General features: G+C 39.5%; 1 protein-coding gene across 2 annotated transcripts in view; it reads right to left on the minus strand.

Moving 5' to 3' along the window:
* JARID2 (jumonji and AT-rich interaction domain containing 2) overlaps positions 1-23118 on the minus strand; it is a 290372-nt gene that overhangs the window by 192564 nt on the left and 74690 nt on the right. Inside the window, exon 2 of one of the 2 annotated variants that reach the window (XM_036348405.1) lies at positions 6036-6091. The exons of the other annotated variant lie outside the window; for it this stretch is intronic. The gene's annotated coding sequence lies outside the window, so the exon portion shown is untranslated. The remainder of the gene's footprint in view (positions 1-6035; positions 6092-23118) is intronic. 2 annotated transcript variants of the gene reach the window in all.

Here is a 23118-nt window from a genome sequence, read left to right on the forward strand (position 1 = left end):
ATCTGAAGTCACCAACACTGTCAGTGCATGTGTTATAAGGAAAAGCCTCAGAGACAAAGGACAAGTGGGAAGGGAGGCTGGGGGGGTAAAGATTCTAAAGAGTTTCTTGTTATCAATCCAGAGACCTGTACTTGTTTAAATATACAGCCTCACAGGAATCTCAGCAGAGCATGATTACTCAAGATTTACAGCAGCCTTTAATTTTTTCTGTTATAAAGAATTACATGTCAATAAATAAATTTGAGTCTAAGAAACAAATAGTATTTCAGGGAGGAGGGGAGCTGGGAAGATAAGTTGGCAGTGAAGACAAAGGTTTATGGGAAGGAGGATGGCTGCCTGTCCTGTCCCATGAGGAGCTAGTAGGTAGGCAGAGCTGAGCTCCTCTTCTACCTCTGAGAGAAATGAGTAAAACTATTTTTTTTTTAAATTTTTTGAAGGAAAACCAACATGGACTTAAAAAACCTCATGGCCTCAGATTCAGCTCGGTAATTTTCCTTTTAAAAAAGGGTATTACAGAAATATCGGGTCCTTTTTACCAACTCTCTGGCCAAGTCCAAGCTAGTGTGTAGAGAGAATCTTCGGGGATGTAAGCAGCAGAGGGAAGTGAGGATTGGTGAAAGCCTGAAGAGTCACCAGGGAAAGTGACTCAGGCTGTCTCTCTCCCTGCCAAATGAAGTACTAGTATCTACTGATGCCAAAACATCCCATTTATAACACTGCACAAAAGTGTGTGCATAGAGGGACCACCCAGCAACTTTTAGAAGCTTAGGATAACTTCCAACTTTAACCCATACAGTGGTCACTTCAAAACAAAAACAAAACAAAAATAAAACCAGCAAATGTACAAGTAATGGTGAATAGGTTTGGCCCCCAGAAAATAGCTGCTTCTCCGAGGCTACAGTGTACCGGCTTGCTTGACACAAAAGCACCTCCTTCTGCTGCCAGAACACTACACACTTGAACCAAAATTTACATATGAGGACACTGAGACCTAGGAAAGCCTAAATAATGGTCAAAAAGATTTGTTTGGGACTCTAGCAAGAAGAACAGGGATGAGATGCAGACCTCCTGCTTCATTGCGGCAGTCTTTCCAAGACACACTACACTGCCCCATGCTAAAAAGAAAGGTTTCCCCTGACTAGTTAACAGAACAATCCACACCTGGTAGCTATCCATGGGCACAAAACTGGAGTTTTGCCCAAACTGTATCAGCTTTTCCCTTAATTAATCATATTCGCCATTCAAATATTGACTGAAAATGTCTCGCTTCACCTCAAAAAAGTTTTCCCAAACTGTTAAGAGTATGTGTATGTTGTTCACCTATTAGAACAAAATACTTACTCAAGGACTGTAATCAATAATTGGTTCCCCAGTGGATGCAAAGTTTCCTGAGATGAGTTTCTCCTCACTAAGGAATCCAGCAAATACTCATAAACATTAATGTTTAGCAACATCCTCTTCCTTCACAAAAAACGTACCTTCAAGTAATGGTGCTGACAAGTATGAGATTCACCATTACATTACATACCTCTAAGACTGAAAACACTACTGTCAATTAACTAGAACATAATCCCTTAACTGCACTGTAAGATACCAGCAGTTTATCGGCCTTCAAGGGCCCAGCAATAGGCAATCCTAGAAGATCTCACGTAACTTTATCAATATGGGGACCATCTTTCTTTTCATAGGTCCCATAAAACACTTAGTAGTGAAAACATGAAATTCTGGCTACAAGAAATATTTGTTTCACTAATATTAAATTTACAGACTACTGCTTCATTTCTGTGCCTTTGGCTCAATTCGAAATATGATATGGCACTGAAATGAAGTTGCTTTTTTAAATCTTGTTTAAATAGGAGTTAATGTCAAAATATGAAGGCTTAACAATGCCTGTAACTTAGTGGAAGAATGGCAATATGAACAACCATGACCATTTCCAAACTATGGAAAATATGTCATAATGTCACCTGATTATTTCTTATTTTAAGCATTTTACATAGTAAAACATAAAATCCACTGAGTACCACCAGTTAGTAACACTAAAGTTCTGCCACTAGTTATAAGTCTACATGTTATTAATTAAGGAATACCTGTCAGGTAGTCACTTACATGTTTTAATGAAAGTTGTCCAGACAGAAATAGAGAGAAACTGAGTGAGCTACACCAGTAACATGAGGCCTGCCTTCATCATCGATACAGCAAAACATAACATGGTCACTTCAGATAATGGCCTCCCCGTCCATTCTGGGATTTTATGGATATGTGCCTTTGCTCCATCTCCCCAAATTCTAGCCCTGAGCTAGAATAGGTGTGTGTATCTACAGACTTGAACAAATAACCCAGCAGACTTACCTAATATTTAACTCTCAGATACAGTGGGCCCTGTTACCACCCCTAAAACAAAAAAAAGTTCTGCAACTGTCATCATCTAATGCAGTGGTTCTCAACCTTCCTAATGCCGCGACCCTTTAATACAGTTCCTCATGTTGTGGTGACCCCCAACCATAAAATTATTTTCGTTGCTACTTCATAACTGTAATGTTGCTACTGTTATGAATCGTAATGTAAATATCTGATATGCAGGATATTCATTGTTATAAATTGAACATAATTAAAGCAGTGATTAATCACAAAAACAATATGCAATTATATATGTGTTTTCCGATGGTCTTAGGCAACCTCTGTGAAAGGGTCATTCGACCACCAAAGGGGTCGTGACCCACAGGTTGAGAACCACTGATCTAACGGATGGTACAAAACAAACTAACAATGACCAGATTTGACATGTGACAAAAGGTCAGGAATCAGGTTGTGAGGAAAAACTTCTGCCATCATACACATACTTATTTTAAATAGTGCTTGTCGTGACTCCCGAACACAATTCGCAGGAATTAGCTAAAACTCCTAAAGAAAAGATGATGCATGCATTAAGATGAAGGCCAGAAGAATTGTTGGGTTTGATCCACCAGATCTTCAGCTTTCCCTCACTCCCACTGACATAAACAAAACTGCAGCCTGGAGAGGGGAGTTGTGGGCCTTCCTGTCTCCTCTCTAGCTTAACTTCCGTTTATGGTAGGCCTTCCTTTTTTCTCCAGTGTTCCCTCAGGAGCTCCTCATGTCTGGTGATCCAAAACTGCAATTATCAAGCTGCCAAGACTAAGACCCAATCCCACTTCTAAAACAGTGCTCTTTAATTTGTACTCCACCTCCAGACTGCACAACCCTGGAAATAGAAATGGGAATTTTCCAAACTGGAAAATAGTTCTGACTGAAAACTTCTCTCCACTCATTCTCTTTGCATAACCCAGTTGGGCCCACTTCACTCACACACGCCTAATTAGGGCACACAATGTGGTTGTGGCAGTAGATGAAGACACTAAAAATTTACCAGCCCACAAAATTCTATTCTCAGATGGAACATTTTTACATTTTTGTTCAGTATCTTCCATTACCAAAAGGAAGCCACCATCTTGGATTACAGAATAAAAGCCAAAATACCAATTTAGATCCTTCAGAACTAACTAGACTAATCTACCACATTAGCTGTGACCACCTGGTTAGAATCTAACTTTAAAAAATAAATAAAATGTAAAAAAAAAAAAAAAAGAAAGAAAGAAAACTGATAAGCAGAGCAGCATAAGCTGCAAGGTCAAAGGGGAATTCACATTATAATGTAGTCTAAGGAATCTCACTGAAAATGTTTCCATCCCTAATGGACACATTATTAAGTAGAAAAAAACCTTTTCAACTGTGTTCCTGGAGTTCTTTTCATGGCCTTAATTAAGGAGTCTTAAACTTCAACTCCTACCCTGTATGCCTTAGATGGTATACTATGCCCTGCCTCTCCCATTGATACATTTAATAATTTTCTATCCAATTAATTGGTTTAACTGCCCCCAACCACCACCCAAGGAGGCAGTAAATAGTAAACGTTAAACCTCAGCAGCAAAGCGTGTTCTGGTGAGCTCTTCCCACCCTGCGCCTCCTGGTACAGCTGCTTCTCATCTAGCTGCACACTGGTCCCGTCTGCAAAGCCTTGATTGTGGGCTTTTTATCCTTAATGGTTTCAATGAAGAATAAAGGATAACTTCGAGTTTGACATTTTTATACTTGAGAAGAAAGCAAAGCAATTCTTCCTGCCCTTTCAAGTATAACTAAAAAGAAAAAGAAAATCCACTTAGCATCTGGAACAAAATATTAAATTAAACTAAAACTTTATAAACTATTCCTGTGAGCTTATGAAAAGTTTGAACGTTTTAGAAAATGCTGACTATCCCCTCCTCCCCAATAAGCTGGCACAATGAATATTCAGAGAGAAAACAGCATCCTTGTCCTGTAACACAGAGTTCAAGCTACCACCACCAACATAAACAAAGGGTAAAATTTTAAAACCCAACGGAATTACATGTTTTAACAAGTCATTAGTCTAACTGGTAAAGAATGTCTTACTTTTTGTCTCATTTTCATTCACATCCTCAAAAATAAAACATTACCCGTTACACCCAGGAATCTAAAACACATATACCGGGAACGGAAACATATCTCACAAATGTTCACCTGCCAAAGGAGTGATCAGGGCAGGCAAAATGGATTCTGAAGGATTAAAGGGTTAAAACTTAGAAAAGTGCTACTTCCTTAATATAAAATAACCCTTTTCTCTTATGAGCCAGCATGCATGCTCTTCACCCTTTCTCTCCACGCCCCCAAACACATTTTCATTAAATCTTGCGTTGTACACTAAAATACGCTTTCTACACTAAAATAACTTAGGATAGTCTATTTCCTCTAGGCTTTTCTCTCCCTCATCTCCTCATAATTGATTGCCAAATTCTCAACCCCAAGTCCTTAAATATAGTTATTATTGAATGTTTACATAAATAATGTGTTCTCATGTACTCAGATTACTTAGTCACCTAATATCTCAGGTTAGAAGACTCAAATACTGCTTTTGAGTCTTTTTCCAGATACAAAATAGTTCAAGTACATAACTTTGACCACTATATTCAAAATCTACTTGAAATTACAAACATCCCAATGCTTACGTCCACTGGGGCATACTCAAGACAAATGAAATCAAGCAATGCTTTTGGAGGTAGCCAGAAAGGTTTCTGTAAATGATGGCTCCACTCTCCTCTCTCCTAGAGAAAAGAAAGGGACATTCTTTTTCTTGAGTTATGTACACAGGTGCATGGAAGGAAGGGAGGGAGGGAGGGAGGGAGGGAGGGAGGGAGGGAGGGAGGGGAAAACACACACAAACCTGACTAATCTGCCTTACAAACCAAAGAACCATCAGCATGTTAATTGAATCCAGAATCTGAGGACGCCAAGAAAAAAACTTAAAAGAGGTGCAAACATTTATAGTAAGAGGAGGAGACTCATGGATTTACTTACTTCCACGAGACATGACAATTAAGAATAAATGGTGGAAACCACAAGACAGCAGACAGTGAAGAAAAAGCTAAATGTTGACTGCCATTAGTGTTAACAACAGGAATTTCTAACACATGCTATAAGCTACTGTGTAATAAGAAGTGAATTACTCTCCCAGTGAATAAATGAATACATTAATGTAAGCCAGGTTCTTTGGGAAAGCACATTTAAACTTCTTTAAAGCACCAAAGTAACATTCACCAAATAGATGCTTCAGTGTACACTTAACAGGATGGAAAGAATCTAAACTTCTTCAAAGCTTCTAAACTATATCTGACAAAACAGAATCTAGTGTTACCAGACAGGAAATTCACTTAATAAAAAAATTTATCATTTCAAATACAAACAACTGAATAACAACAAAAACAATAAAGCATTTATTGAATATATTTTACATGTATCATCACTCACAACTAATTCTCAGAACAACCCATGAAACAAAGGCTGACCTGACCCAGACTGCACAGTGAATGGCAGAAGAAAGGTTCAACCCCAGGCCGCTCCTTACCAAAGTGAGCTGCAGCTCAGCCCCCTACTCTACCCACAAGGCTCAATGGGATCCAAACAGCACATAACCTGAGGGCTCTATTAAACCAGAACCTTACCCGTGCCACTCGAAGAAAACATAAGAAAATGAAAATCTTCTTCAGGAAATTTCTATCTAAAGGGAATAAAGTCAAAATTTATATTTTAATAGAGTAAATTCATAAAAGCTATAAAATTTATAAAATGCACAGTTGGTCTTATTTCATTCCCCAAACACCAGTATTAATAAAATGCCAGCTATATGTAATCATAAATTTAATTTCAGTTGAATCATATCCCCCCCTCCCCCAAGGTCTTGAACTACTTTCTTATACGCTGCCTAATTTGTATCAAAACTGACAAAAATACAATGACTAAACAAAGATAAATTGGTCCAACTTTCAGTCCCAAGACACACATATTTAACAATTCTCAAAATGGGGTAAAGCTCCAAGCATGATAGCAGGGCTCCACTCCAGTTGAGTAGCCAGGGTTAGAGCTCACAGTGGTGAATTTTTTTTGTTCCATGGGGATTCAGATACACATCCCTGGTTAAGAATATGAGACCAACCCTAACCGGTTTGGCTCAGTGGATAGAGCATCAGCCTGTGGACTGAAAGGTCCCAGGTTCGATTCTGGTCAAGGGCATGTACCTTGGTTGTGGGCACATCCCCAGTAGGGAGTGTATAGGAGGCAGCTGGTCAATGTTTCTCTTTCATCGATGTTTCCCTCTCCCTTCTCTATCCCTCTCCCTTCCTCTCTGTAAAAAAATCAATAAAATATAAATTAAAAAAAGAAAAAAGAATATGAGACCATACTGCATTCCTGAATCTACTCTAGTCCTTCTTTAATAGGCTTTTGAAAGAAACCTGTCTAAACACATCCTATATAATAAAAGGGTAATATGCAAATTGACCCTAACAGTGGAATGACTGCTGGACCAGTCACAATGAGGCGCACTGACCACCTCTCAGTCCCTTTCCCCGAATGGCAGAATCCGATCACCTGATGGCAAATGGGGAACCGGGGGTGGATGGCAGGGAACGTGGGGAGTGCCAGGCTAAGGCCCCCACCCCGCTGGTAGCCCCTCACACAGAGTGCAAACCTGAGGTAGGGACGGGGCCAGCGAGCAGTGGGAACCACCGATCTCTCAGTTCCTTCCCCCAGCCGTCAGGCACCGGTCACCGATGGAGAACGAGAATGGGTGGCAGTGGAGGGCAGGGCCAGCTGCAGGCAGCCAGGGAAGTTGGCCCTGATTGCAGGCCAGTCCTAGGGACCATACCCACGCACGAATTTCGTGCGCCGGGCCTCTAGTATATGATAAGCAGTGTGTCTCTATTCTAAAGCTGAGAAAGACAAGAACTTACTCTAAAAACTTAAGACAAGTGTAGCAAGAAAGCTGTAAGAACAGCCATTATCACCCTTGAACCTGGGAAACAGCAACAACAAAACCCCCAAAATATCAAGCGTAGTTATGCAGAGAGAAATCACATTTGATGGCCATTTTATAATTTTTGCAACAACAGCAAATTCACTTTTCTAATTAAATTAGGCTTTGGCAAAAATATAATCCTCAACTATCCATACTAAAGATGGAAGATGATAATCCAAAACAGCAATTAATCCAATTCTTTAAAAATGTATTGCTAGTGGTAGCATTTTTACAGTGTAAGTTATCAATAAAATTATGTGTATATAGATGTCCAGAGCATTACAATAGTTTGGGAATTAAAACAAGTATAGCTAGTTAAGAAGAATTGACTGTTACAGGAAACATAACAGGACAAGGCAGGCAATGTGGGATTAAAATTTTTCTGCAGAGGATATATAAAGTAACATAAAAAGCTATGCAATAGGTAGGATAGAACCCACCATAATACTCCAATCAACACTGAATAACCTATATTCATAAAAGAAATAGTCATAGATAACTTAGTTCTAAAATCAGAGAGACTGAGGGCTGAGAATGTCCTGAAATTAGATTATGGTAATGACTGCACAACTTTAAGAACTTACTAAAAATCTTTGAATTGTGCATTTTAAATGGGTGGATTGTATGATATATAACTTATATTATAAATAAAGCTGATTAAGAAAATAGCAGGGAGCTCATCAGACTTTCATATGATCCTCTCTCAAAAAACATCTGTTTTTCATTCTAACAGCTAAGTCAGACAGAACTACACATGCTCCACCGTCACTGGTAACCCCAGTGTAGTTAGGGAGACCTCTATATGCCAAAGTGTGCTTAATCTTTGTTACAGGGAAAATGACAGAATGGAAGAGAAAGAATTATATACTCAAGCACCACCCACTGAATAAAAATAACAGAGCATCAATGAACATCTCCCTCTTTCATTTACTTTCCAAAACTGCTTTAGGATTGACCACTGCTTTATAGTCAACTATGAAAGTGAGTTTCACAGCCACCGTGGAAACTATAAAATCATCACTTATTCCCAAGTGTGAAAAAATATTGTGTACTTCCCCTAAAACTTCAGCAAACTTTGTATTTGATTCCATACTATGTATACATTAAATAAACATTAAGTTAAACTGAAGCTCCAGAACATGTGCCAAACAGTGAGGTGTCATATAGCTGTAAAAACTACCAAATGGCTAGTTGACTGGGTGACCTCCCTAGAGGTCTGAAAGGATGTGTAGGACTAACTCTGATGGCCCCGCTCTGCAAGGTCAGCAAGAAGCAGCTTAACACTCAGAAGCTATTTAAAAGGTCGTCTCAGGTAAATCTAAAAGCAGCATGTATCAGAACTAACAGTTATAAAATGGGTCAAGGACACCAAAGCTATTCTCCAATTATTAATTGCTTTGCTTTTTAATCTAACAATCCACCACCAGTCTAGCTAGCTTACAATCTTCTGATTACTAAGCTAAGATCAATGTGCATTAGTTTAAACAATCTGATCTTAGCCAGACCCTGCTTCTGTCAAAGATAACTGAAGGGCAACATTAACTCACAGCACATCTGCTAACTGCTGAGGTGCAGTGACAGGATATCAAGCTGCCCTTCCTCCCCCTCTAAAGATACTGATGAGACCATACTCTGCACAGGCCTCTTTGATGTACAATAGCCTAATTTTATACCAAGAGATGACCAAATTCTCAGCACACATCCAACTCTTTAATGTAACCTCAAAACCCAGCTTTGGGGGAGTTTTTAAATAAGATATAATTTTACCATCTTTGAATTCCACTAGCAATAATAATGCCACCAAAATTATGAGGCTGATTTGTTTGCATTTGAGGAGAATTTAATCACCCCTTCCTTTGAAGGTAAGTGGAAAAATCCCAGAAATCACAAAACCGAAGTTAAAAAGTATTCATAACAGCACTTTTTAAATCTTAAACTATGACTGCATAAGTAAAGCAGCTTTTACCAAACAATCCTCATTAGCTTACCTGCCTAGGACTCAGTTAAGGCAACTTAGAAAGTGGATATAAATAAACTCTGAAATAAAAGCATCTAAATAATCATTGTCAAATTTAGTACTACTACAACATACCTAAAAAATGGGCAAATTAAGATATAAGTTAAATACTGGGGTGAAGCAAAGTCACAATACATAGTAATGTTCATTTTGAAACAAGAAAAAGATTATTTAAATAATCCTATGAAAACACTTTGTCAATAAAAAACATCCCCTTTTTGTGTAATTTTAACAAATTAGAATACATCACAGGACATCTCCATGAATTTTAAGAGTTATGTAAAAATAAGACTTAACAGAAGACTTTTTTCTTTTAATGTGTGTGCCTGGACCAAGTAATTTACTCCTTTTTACCCTTAAAAAGATAATTATGAAAATTCACTAAACTTTGAGGGCATTCACTTCGCTATCCCCAAGCCAGGTGTTAATAAATTCTAGCAAGCAACACAGCACAGTGGCTGAGCTGGGCTAGCTGAAGATCTGGGCGTCAGACTACTCTGAGTGTGTGTCTGCCCTACCTCAGGTTCCCACATCTACACTTACCCTCTGAGTTTTGGGTTCCTCCAGATATTGAGTTAAAAAGACACAATAAGGGGGTGGGGGAGGGGGAGAGATCACATTGCACAATGCCTGGGAAGGGAGGTTGTAGGGACTCAATTCAGCTGCACTATGGAACACTATACAGCCAGTTACAAAGAAAGATGCAGAAAATTATCTTAATGCAAGACTTGAGGAGAAGTAGCATGTGAAATATGCTTTGAGGCCTGTTTTCTGTTTTGTTGCTTAAAGTTTCAGCCTACTAGGTGAAAATAAAAGAAAAACTGATAAAAAGAAAATAATCATCAAAGTAACCCCAAATGTCGCTATTTTTTATTCTATTTTATTACCATCCAGAGCTGCTAAATGTTTTAAGATGAAAATAAATCACACATGTAATATAAAAAGCTACTTTAAATAAATCAAACACAAAATAGGGTTTCAAACTGGACCAAATTATATTCTTCCTCTTTCTGCAGTTCCTAACTTAGACTTTCTCAATGGCATATCCGCCTGATAATATTTAATTACATAATTTCATTTGTTGAGACACTTATTGAGTATCTATCAATGAAGGTACTATAAGGAGACTGTGATTCTGCCAGTGCCTGGGCACTATTCCAAACCCAGCCTTTCATCAATGTTATTTCTCATCTCCATTAACTAAAGAATAATGACTAATCCAGTAATCACCGGCAAAATGAACTGGCATCCCTTCAATAATTCCTAGAATACAGTATGACCCAAAGAAAATTTATATGTAAAAATTAAACTTTTCTGATGACAAAACAGAAGGTCCAGTAAATGAAGTGTGGTAAGCCTTGTTTATGGAGCCAGGCCCACTACGCAGACAGGATTTCTGGCAAATGTAAGATTTGAAGCTGGGACCTGCTCCAGACTGTGACCACTTCCCTATCTGTTGTTAGTAAAGTGAAAGCCTCTGGGAGACTTTATAGATCTTACATCTGATTCCAAAAAGAATGACTCTAAGAACCATTTTTAAATTTTCCACTCAAAATGTGGATGAGTGGGAAAGATGTGAGGGAGGGAGAATCACTAGTGGAAATTAATAGCTACATATAAGAAAAGAGAAGAAATGGGCCAGGAGGAGGGTTTCCATCAACAAGGAAAACAACTCAAACTTGCACAGAAGAAAACAATCACTTTTACGTAACAGTGAAAATAACACTTTTGCTAACATCTCCCAGGTAGGACTAGCGTGGGTATATGAGAAAAGACTTCCTTTTGCAGTCTCTTTTCTTTCACTTTTTAAAAGAGATAGAGGTCACTGGGCTTATAAAAAGTGTATTAGTACTTCAAGCCTCAAGGTGGCCAAAACTCTGACTGGGTTAAAATTATGATGGAGAGACAGACATGTTCCAACACATGGCTAGGAAGCAAAATGCAGTTAACATCCACATATGACTTAAGGATTACATGGGTCACAAGATCATTTGAGACCTGGGAATGTCATCTAAAACCACCGTACATGCACACTCACATTTTCCCACTGAGGAGGAAACAAGATACATTTCTGACCTGGAAAGAACTAAGGACTAGAATAAAGATCATGATATTAACACCATAAATATCCCTTCTCTATCTATCAGAGCTAAAATTGTAAGAAATATACAGAGCATCACCAAGTCATAGGAATGGAAGTCTGAGGGCAATCAAAAGTTTTCTGCACATCAATTTAACAGCTCTACCAATATTCATCCACTGAAAAAACCACTGAAAGCAAGACGGGGAGCAGACTTCACAGGGTTGGCACATCCACGCAAGAAATCAAAGCTAGTGCCAGAATGAGTGCTCAGAACTACTCGCAGGTAGTAGGTAAATTACATGCCCAACTAATGAAAAGCGAAGTGTCAAAAATATCATTCATGTCACCCAAGACACAGAATGAGAATTAGGCTCAGAAACCAGCCTGTGTGACCTCTCTGGGCATCAGGTGCCTTCATTTGTAAAGTAAGAAGTAAAGGAGGAGGCAGACACAAAAAGGAAATGGCATGCCAGGCACTTCGTAAGCACACCAGACGAGTTCCTTACTCTGACAATGTTATAGCTATGGCCTCAGAACACAGACTTACATTATTAGAGATAACCCCTAGAACAGCCGTGGGCAAACTACGGCCCGCGGGCCGGATTCGGCCCGTCTGAAATGAATAAAACTATTGAAAAAAAAGACCGTACCCTTTTATGTAATGATGTTTACTTTGAATTTATATTAGTTCACACAAACACTCCATCCATGCTTTTGTTCCGGCCCTCCGGTCCAGTTTAAGAACCCATTGTGGCCCTCGAGTCAAAAAGTTTGCCCACCCCTGCCCTAGAATCTGGAATACATGTAAGAGGGGTGGATTATGAGTAACTAAGTGATTTTTACATGTGACCTACTGAACCACTCTCAATACTGAAAATGGGTTAACCTTTGTCTGGAAAGAGAAATTTGGTGAAAGTCCAGCACTAGTTCCCTATCCTTACCATAAATTATAATACATAATTCCAGCCCAGCCAGTATGGCTCAGTGGTAGAGTGTCGACCTATGAACCGGGAGGTCACATTTTGATTCCCAGTCTGGGCACATTGCCCAGGGTGCTGGCTCGATCCCCAGTAGGGAGCGTGCAGGAGGCAGTGGATCCCCTGAAGGGGACTTGCAAGGGGTACCCGATCCCCACCAGGAGGCATGCAGGAGACAAGAGATTAATAATCCTCATCACTGATGATTCCATCTCTCTCTCCTGCTCCGTTCCTCTCTGAAACCACTAAAAATATATATTTATTTTTAAAATACATAATCCCAGCAGTATGTTAAAACCGCATAAAACACCTACAAATTTTACTTTATATAATTTTTTAAAACCATAATCATGTATTTTACTAGTGAACAAATGCTCCAACAGAACACTGGAAGGGTGCTTTTAGTAAGCTTCAGAGAGCAGTTTTCAACATGTGGGAATTAGTGCAACAATCTTTCCCCAGGCAAAATGGTTTCTTTAGTATCTATCATTTTATGTAAGAATTTACAAATGTTGTCTTAAATGTATGCTTAAAATCTACAGTACAGCTCTACCTAAGTGTTAGCTATTATTCAATTCTGAGTTTATCAAAAGTTCATTTCAAAATTTGAAAAGCCAAAATGTTTAATGCTTGGATTCCTATTTTTAACAACAATATACTGAAAATGTAGAAACAGTGTCATAAAACATATAACTAAAGAAGTTATACTTGACATACTTTCCCTTCCCTCCCAGAAACAATTTACTCACTGCCCCGACTCGTAACTCGTTTTCATAGTCTCAGTCAGGATCAGAACAGTCTCTACTCCTCCAGGTTGATGAAGGGGTCATGCTTTTGGACAGACACATCTACCAAAAGGAAGAGGAGGAGGGCATACAGAGCCTATTCTAACTGCTGTTCAACAGGAATAGTGGGCATGGCTGAGGCTTGGAGGAAAGGCTGTGGGTAGAGAATCAGGTGGTTCTTCAGCACACTCTTGCAAGGACAGTGGACACCACGAGTAAAGAAATGTTAGGGACACCCAAAGGGCAATCAGAGAAAGAGGAACTGCAACTACAGAATGGTTAGAGACAGAAGAGAACAAAGCAAGAGAATAAGCTGTCCCAGATGCAAAGAAAGGAGAGAGAACATGTAGGAACAAACATGTCAAAGGCTGTGTTATACACAGGCAGCACTACAGAATAGGAAGAGCTCTGCCCCAACGTATCGGGGCTTCAAAGCAGACCTCTGCCCTAAGCAAGGTAACACTTATGCCTCTAACACTATTATGCACAAAATGAGGAGTGTGAAGAGAGTAAGTAATCCCTGGGCCCTCCAGTTCTAGAGCTAAGAGGTCCTACATTTCAGTACCATTTGGAAGACTAAGAGCTGCTCAGTGGTTAGAGTCTGCATCAAGAAGAAATTAAATATATCCCACTGGTTTAATATCATTAATTTTGAAAATTAAACCAATGAACATAAATTAATAGCAACATTCTTTAGCATAGGTGGTATCATATGCTATTATATTCCAGTTCTATAATTGACATTTGAGTCAGTTTTAAACAGGAACTAGAATTTTCCCGGTCCCACATTAGTCCATATTTTATTGTTACTTCATGTCAAATTTCAAAAAGATCTCCTTCTACCATTATATACTATCCCAGATATTATGGTATTAAGAATGTAACTTGACTTAGGGTGGTGAACACACAGTAGAGTGTACAGATGATGTGCCATGGAATTGTGTGCCTGAAACCTGGCTAATTTTGTTAGCCAGTGTCATCCCAATCCTATCTAATAAAGAGGTAATGTGCAAATTGACCATCACACGTCACAAAGATGGTGGTGCCCATAGCCACAAGATGGCGGGGCTGAGTCCCACAGTCCCTTCAGGCCAGCCAGGTGGGGGGGGGGGGGGGGGGGTGTGCAGCAGCAGGCTCGAGGTGCAGCTGATCCGCCCTCAGCCCCCCAGCCGCCCAGGGCTGGCCCAAGGCGCAGGCAAGCCTCGGATGGCGACTGCCCAGCCGCCCAGGGCCAGCCGAGGCTTGCGCTGCTGGCAGTGGCAGCAGCAGAGGTGTGATGGGGGCGTCACCTTCCCCTGATCGAAGGGTCACCTCCCGCTCTTGAGGGCTCCTGGACTGTGAGAGGGGGCAGGCCGGGCTGAAGGACACCGCCCCTGCCCCCCCCCCCCCCCCGCTCTAGTGCATGAATTTTCATGCACCGAGCCTCTAGTAAATTCAATAAAAGGGAAGGAGAAAATCTAGAAAAGGTACATACAGGACATGACATAATGTCTTCCAGATGCTCACTGATAACAATACCTAATACCTGCTTAACCCATCTGGTAGTCATTGGGCTGGCTCCAAATGCTGATAGAAGGGAAAACAAAGGAACAAGCGTTTTATCCAAACAAATATGCAAAAACTGCTGGGGAAGTTAGTTGTCAAGCACAAACCAGTTCGAAAATTAAGAGGAGGCCAGAAAATAAGTGTCTGAGAAAATTAACAGGGAATGAGTAGAAAACTCCATTCCCTCCAGTTTTTATAAAATATCCTAACATTGAACGTATGTATTCATTCAATTATCAGATGGTATTCTCTAAGATCTGAATTATTCCAAAGTAACTCAAGTGGGGCTTACTTTACCCTCAATGACAAGAGCCATCACCTCGTAGAACCCCCTCAATTACAAGGTCAAATTTTGTTACGTTATGCAGCACATTGACAATGTCTCTTCAGAGATATGATCTGCTAATGTTGATTTATTGTAATTAAGCAACGCAGTTTAATATCATCAAGAGGCTTTGATTAGAGAAGGCTGCTGTGTCTTCACGCTGTCAGATCAATTCCTGTTTGCACATCAGTACACTTACACATGCTCTGAGAACACCTCTGCTTGTACAATCAAGCAAGCCAAGCCTTCCTCTGGGGCTATGCACTTCCACACTATGAAACACCGTTTTATAAACTTTTGACCACAGAATGTGTTTTGTGGGTTTGCCCCTACCAACAACCACAGACTCAAAAAACAACAACCAGAAAAAAAATTAAAATTAAAAAAAGCCTGCTCCTCTCACCTCCAGACTGCCCTGCATGATAACTGAGTCCTCTATTTCCTTTCTTTTTCACTTCCCATTCCTGAACAAATATGGATGCTAAACTAGCCATAATCCTGTCTGCTGATACCAAAACTCATTCAGATGGATTTGAGAGAAAAAAAGGGCATCCAGCATACCCCTATTTCCTTGGCAGCAGGGAAAGGAATTATTTGTACATAATACATCACATAAGAGACATGTATCCAGAATATATAAAGAATTCTTGAAACTCAACAATAAAAAGACAACCCAATCTAAAAATGGACAAAGGATCTGAATAGCCATTTCTCTGGTAAACAAGTTAATTCCACTCCGCGGTATATGCCCAAGAAAATTGAAAACCTACATCCAGACAAATCTTGCACACAAAAGTTCATAGCATTATTTTCACTACTCAATAAATGAAAACAACTAAATGTCCCAATTCATGAATAAATAAATGTGGTACATTCATATAATGGAATATTATGGGGAATAAGAAAGAATGAATTCAGGAAAATCACTAGTAGTAACAGTTGCAAAACAGTGTGAATAAAATCAATACCACTGAAATGTATTCCTAAAAATACAATTATATGGAACAGGTAAATCCCACAGTTACAGAAAGGACATTGGCAATTGCCAGGGCTTAGGGGGAGGCAGGGAATGAGGAGTGGCTGCTAATGGGTATGGGGTTCCTTTTAGGGATAATGAAAATGTTCTGAAATAAGATAGCCGTGATGGTTGCATTAACTGTGAATATACTGAAAACCACCTATTAAAAGCGTGAGTTATATAGTATATGGATTATATCATAACAAAGTTACCATTTTTAAGAAGTAGTGAGAAGCTGTGTGTGTGTGTGTGTGTGTGTGTGTGTGTGTGTGTGTGTGTGTGTAAAAAGACAAGAATGTATGTATTGAAAACGATTTTCCCAATTTAGATTTGTTTGTTTTTCAGGGCAAATCCAAACAAAGAATTGTTCCATTTCCTAACTCTACAGGGTCTAAACAAACAAGTGAAACCCTCAAGCCCTGCCAGTTGAAGGCCTCAAACTGGCAAAAGGCCAAGGATACCCATAGTACCTATCTAACAAGCATCTACCAAGGCAGCAAGCCAAATCCTTCTAAACACCATGGACCCTACCCCTGGATTAGTATGGGCTTTGTCACTATAACAAATATTCCTTTAGGAGTAAAGAGACGTTATGGGTAATTTTGGAAGAGGGGTTTCAAATTTTGCTCCTTCCATATAATAAAACTGTTTCTGCACAATGCTGCTTAAAAAAATCTGCCAGTTTAATGCAATGAAAATATTTAGTTCAAACTTTGACTATCTCATGTTAACACTATTGCACAATGTATTTTAATTCATTAATGAAAAAACTGTGTGACAATTTTGAGCTCTAATTACTCTTCAGACATACCTTAAAAATTAAACTAGTGAGGCAAACTGCAAATTTATTTTTCTCAAATAACCATTTGACCCCTCACATAAAATACCAATAAATTATTAATGGAAGTATTTTCTCATGAATATTCTCATCATTGTTTGTAGGCATTTTTTCCTAATTCATCTTAATCATCCCCATTCTACTCTGAGCTACTTAGACCTACTAGTTTTTAATTTAAAAGTACTTCTTTTTACCAGCCTTTCCAAATTTTTCAGTCATGACCCAATGCTGGCCCCTGTGCCAGTACATACACTTGTAATGGATTACCTTTAGCAGGTATGCTCCCACATCTCTTGGATATGTTGTCAATTCTTGCTCACATGGACAGCTTTTAGCATTTTGTGGGAGCTTTTCAGTATTAGCCTACACATTTGTTTTGTTTTTTCAATGGGGAGTGGTGAGGACACTATTTCAGAACTATCAATGATTACACAAGACAATGAATAGGGTAAGTTTCATTACCTACTGTAATGAATATGTAAGTGAATATGTTAGCACGTATCAGACTATCTTAAGAAGCAATTACTTAATTACAGTACCTGACAATATTTCACAGAACCTGAATAAAGTCACCTTCTAAAAATCCTGCCCACTTTGGTCCTCGCAAGCAGGGTAGATAACTGAGTCAGGATTTTTTTAAAAACATTTTTATAAATCTCTCGATGATTACCACTTTCCTAGTATTAAACAATACTTCTTTGCAATGCTTACATATTTTAACTAACTCATCAAGTTTCTGACTGTGCAATTGCCATTATTCATGCTGTGGAGTGTTCAAAATGTGTTCTGAATGCTTTCGTACTTCACCAATTTTTTTGAAATATATGGTGTCCCTTTAATGACACCATGCTCGGATCTAAGACTGTCAACCTAAGCCATTTCTAATCGTATTTCTGTTGGAAGAAAAAATGCACTTAATTATCATTATTGGAGATTAAAACAAAAAAAAAAGAAGAAGAAAAACCCACACACTGACACCACATTTCCTCCGGTAATTTTTCGTGACCACTGTGTTGTATCAAGCGCTGGCCACACAAGTGGATCAACTTAACCATTCCGGTGCTGGCGCAGGATGTGGACACAGTGGTAGTAATGAGAGCGTGTGCTTATAGGGTAACCTCACCAGACCAAATAACCTCCTGGCCACACAAGTAGAAAATAATTAAAACAAGGACGATTCCAATTTAACCAGATGGTGAATAAAAAAGCAGACAAAGACTCATTTTGTGAATAACCTGGGGAACTGCTCCTACAGTTTCTTTTAAAGTTACTGTCTGACTTGTGAAATGAAGGGGGGAGGGAGAGGAGATGGACAACCCTTTGGGGAAAAGGTTCTCACCAAAATTTACTCCCAGAGCACACACGTCATTTTCCCTAGGTCATGACCAAAGAAATCACAACTTATTCCTTAAATGAATGCCAAGTTTAATTACAGCAAAACTCCAAAACTCAGTAAAACTTAAGTGAAGGCAAGATATTGCTAAACACCTATTTCACTTATCATCACTAAACTGTACATAAACAATTATACAAGGTAAATTTTTCAAATCACCAGAACTCTGAAACAACACAAACCTCTACCACCAGTCTACAAAGATTTTTTTTCCCAAAAAAATAAATAAAAATTTGCAACCTACCACAGGACTCATGTTCTTTACTTTCCTCCCTCAACAAGGATAAAGGTATTTCATGGGTGGGCAAAAGAAAAAGACATCCTACAACAAAACCCAGTAACTCTGCAAACACTACACAACTCTGACCTCAATCTCGAAATGGGGAGACAAAATCCAAAAGGCTGTCTGACCTTCACCAGCTAGACAGAGTGCAAGTGGTTTAACCTCGTATTAAAGATGGATGCTCTTGTTCATGAAAGGGAGACTCATCTGTGCCAGCCTCAAATGGGGATGGAAACAGCAAAAGAGGCCATCAGACTGTCCAGTATGTTCCACCGATGCACACCTAAGTGCGCACACACCCATTTACAGCAGGCCTGCCAGCAGTGAAGAGGGAGACTCGTAAGGCAGTTCATTTCAGCACATCACCACAATCATGTTCAAACCTCTGAACACCTGATGAGTCACCTTTCAGCAGCAATAGCCAACATCCCATAAAACACATGCTACAATGTTATAAATAAAGTCACTATGGATCTTAAATGGGGGAAGGGGTTTCTTGACATTTTGAATCTCTTGCTTTGAGGTCACAGGACACATATAGTCTCATTATGACTGTATGTGTGTTCTGAAGTTTAGAGTTAAGACAGACTCCAGTCTTGGCTTTACAGCAATGACTAATTAGTTACATTAGACAACTTTGATGAACATTTTTATTTTTCAAAACACTCTTCTGTAAAATAGGAGTAACCTTTAATAAATTTTAGCTATTTTCTAACCACTGTACCTATATAAATATTTCACCCTTCCAATGATGCTAAATAATAATGTTGTATTACTATACTCAATTCACAGCATTTCTTCAAGTAAGCTGCCCAGTTCTTACAGACAAAAGATAGTGGAGCGGAAGGATCAGCAACCTGCAAGCAGAGTTGAATTGAAATAACACATGTGAAGCACATCTCACAGAGTCAGAGTCCCTGGTACACAGTAGGTGCTCAGTAAATAGTCATTATTAAGGCATGATCACTGATGACTTTTGGAGAGTTTGGAGATTCTGGTACAAGTTCTGTGAGCCACCTGAATTTCACACAGGTGCCTCTGAGAGCAGTGGTTCTCAACCTTCTGGCCCTTTAAATACAGTTCCTCATGTTGTGACCCAACCATAAAATTATTTTCGTTGCTACTTCATAACTGTAATGTTGCTACTGTTATGAATCGTAATGTAAATATCTGATATGCAGGATGGTCTTAGGCGACCCCTGTGAAAGGGTCGTTAGACCGCCAAAGAGGCCGTGACCCACAGGTTGAGAACCGCTGCTCTGAAAGCATGTTCTTATATGGTTAGCTAGGACTTTGAGAGCCTACAACATGCTAAAAAGCCCTCCCTGCGGTGTTGCAGGAGGCTTTTTTCCCTTCATGAACTCTCATTCCGGGTAATTCTTCCATTAGGTCAACATTCAATGAACAGCTATCCGTGCTAGGCCTGTGGAAAATATTCACCAGAAATCTGCTAACAGGATGGATCAAAGGAAACCAGGGCAGCACCGAGGGGAAAGACACCTCTGAAAACAAAAAAGATCTATGTGATGTGTTTGTGGCAGAAATATGAATGAGATAACAGGAGGGTGACACAAACACAGAGGATACATCTAATTGTACAGGGGCAGGAGGGAAAGGAAGCTTCACCAGGGAAATGACACTGAATCATTAAAGATAAGAATGTAAAAATAAAAGGTTAGAGACCTCGCCTAGACTCAGTTCTTCTCCAATCACATTTATCTGATTTTTATAAAACCCGCCCTAGAACCAAAATTCTACAATCCTACTGGGGCTTGTTTATACGAGATCCTCCCATTGGCTTCGTTATACCTTGATCCTGTCCCTTGCTCCTGGTCCTTTTTTCTACTCCCAGGCCGGCCCCCAAGCATCCCACAGCAGATGAATTCAGCCTCATTCCCATTTACACCTACCTAAGATCCCAAGTCAGAACTCACCTTCAGGCTTCATTAAATATGCATTTCTGAGGCAATTATGATTTCAAATTCCTGTATACCCAGGTGTGAAGGCACTCACAGACTCAAGCAAGGAATTAAGGATCTTGCAGAAATTTCCAGATATCAACTGAACAGTATACATACCATAGATTTGCACACCTGAAAAAGTGCAGGTGAGGGACTGAAAAACGAAAATATGCACACAATAGGGTGGAGCCTAGTCAGAAGGAAAGAATGAGATGTGAAAAAAACAAGGATGCTCTCTCTGCAAAGCAAAACCCTGTGAACAGTGTTCCAGCTCTGCCTCCATACTGCTGCAAATCAGCCCACACGCCTGTGCAAAATGCGCCCCCCAGGAGAAACAAACTTCAAATTGCAGGGTGGGGGTAGGGAGTAGGTTGTTAGATTAGTAATAAACTCATGTTTTTAATCAAGAAATCTCAAAGTATGGACCTTACTTTAAATGAACCCTTAAAAAAGTGAGAGACAGATAGTAGGGGAAATTTGAACACTAACTAGTTATTAATATTCAGAATTAATATTTATGCTTTCGCTATCATGGGTATGTTTTCTTTAAACAGAATCCTCATCTTTTAAAAAATAATAATAAAATTATAAAAATAATTAAATAGTATAATTACTTACATTAAATAATATAAATAACTAGCCCAGACAGTGTGGCTCAGTGGTTGAGTGTCGACCTATAAGCCAGGAGATCATGGTTCAATTCCCAGTTAGGGCACATGCCCAGGTTGTGGGCTCGATACCCACTGTGGGGTGTGCAGGAGGCAAGCGATCAATGATTCTCTCCCTCATCATTGATGTTTCTATCTCTCTCTCCCTCTCTGAAATCAATAAAAATATATTTTAAAATAATAATAACGATGATATAAATAATTACATTACACATGATGTTCGATATTTCCTTCACTATAATCCAAGGAATGGAAGGAGAGACTATGAATGAAACAGAAATGATCAGGAGTTGGATATTGTTAAAGCTATACTAGTGTATGGCAGTGCATGACATTAGTTTCACTACTTCTGCATATGTTTGCAATTTCCTATAAATAGGTAGAGCAGCAATTCTCAAACTGTTTGGTCGAAAGATCTTTTTGGCCCTAGCCCAGTGGTCGGCAAACTGCGGCTCTTTGGCCCCTTCAGTGTGGCTCTTCCACAAAATACCGACTTCTGCGCATGGGCCACGAAGATTCAATCGTACTGTACGTCCGTGCCTGCACGTGGTATTTTGTGGTATTTTGTGGAAGAGCCACACTCAAGGGGCCAAAGAGCCGCATGTGGCTCGCGAGCCGCAGTTTGCCGACCACGGCCCTAGCCGGTTTGGCTCATCATGCCTGCAGACTGAAGGTCCCCGGGTTCGATTCCATGCAAGGGCAAATACCTCGGTTGCAGGCTGGGGGGGGGGGGGGGGGGTTTGCGCATTCAGGAGACAACTAATTTAAGTGTCTTTTTCCCATCGATGTTTCTCTTTTCTCTGTCTTTCCCCCTCACATCCATTCTCTCCAAAAATCAATGGAAAAATATCTTCGAGCGAGGATTAACAATAACAAAAAGACCTATTTAAACTCTAGGGACTCAAAAGGGCTGTGTTTACATGAGATATGTTGATATTTACAACTCTAAAAACTAAAACTGATAATTTTAAAATATTAGCTCATGTAAAAAAAAAAATAGCAAAACCATTATGTGTTGACACAGATACATTTTTATGAAAACTATATTTTCCAAAATAATTTTTTAAGATGTAGTGAAAAAAAGTATCCATGTTTTCCGGTTTTGCAAACTTCTTGAATGTCCAGCCTAATAGAAGCCAGCTGGATTCTCATACCTGAATTCTATCTATTGTGCATGGAAAACCCCACTGCAGCCTGGATGTGAGGAGCAAATGAGAGTGAAAGGGGAAAACTACTATGATAGCACTTTTTACCTTGCCAACTCCCAGAAAGGGGCCCCGATAACCCCAAGGATCCCTGGGTGACACTTTAAAAACCATTTGGATGGAGGGAAGTGTGGGAAAAGAGAATTTCTCTGACACCAGGCCTGGCAAGGATCCTCTCTCCCTAGTCCCCTTTATTATGATGTGAAGTGAGGTTTCTAAGAGGCCAGAGTTGGAGAAAAGACCAATTGAAGTATGGTAGCAACCATTTCAGGTGGAAACTGTAGTTTAACTCTAACCCTGTTGTTTGGCTTAACAATAGAAAAGTTACTTTGATTTTCTGAATTGTATAAATCATCCCATTCGACTGAATGCCTTATTGATTGTAACGTGACTATCCCATTATTGTGATCTTACTGGTTATCAAAGCACATTCTACTGTACCTGGAAACAGGACAGCACAATTACCCTAAATTGTTTTAGTGGCCACAGGTGGTGCGTTCCAGCTGACTCAGTGGTCCTGAGACCAAGACACCACAATTACTCTAAATTGTCCTTACAACTCAGTGGTCGGGAGACCCGAGGGCTCTAGATAATGTGTTTCTACCAACTCAGTGATCCGGAGACCCAAAACTG

Source organism: Myotis myotis, unplaced genomic scaffold (genome assembly GCF_014108235.1).
Source record: "Myotis myotis isolate mMyoMyo1 unplaced genomic scaffold, mMyoMyo1.p scaffold_m19_p_2, whole genome shotgun sequence".
Lineage (NCBI taxonomy): Eukaryota > Metazoa > Chordata > Mammalia > Chiroptera > Vespertilionidae > Myotis > Myotis myotis.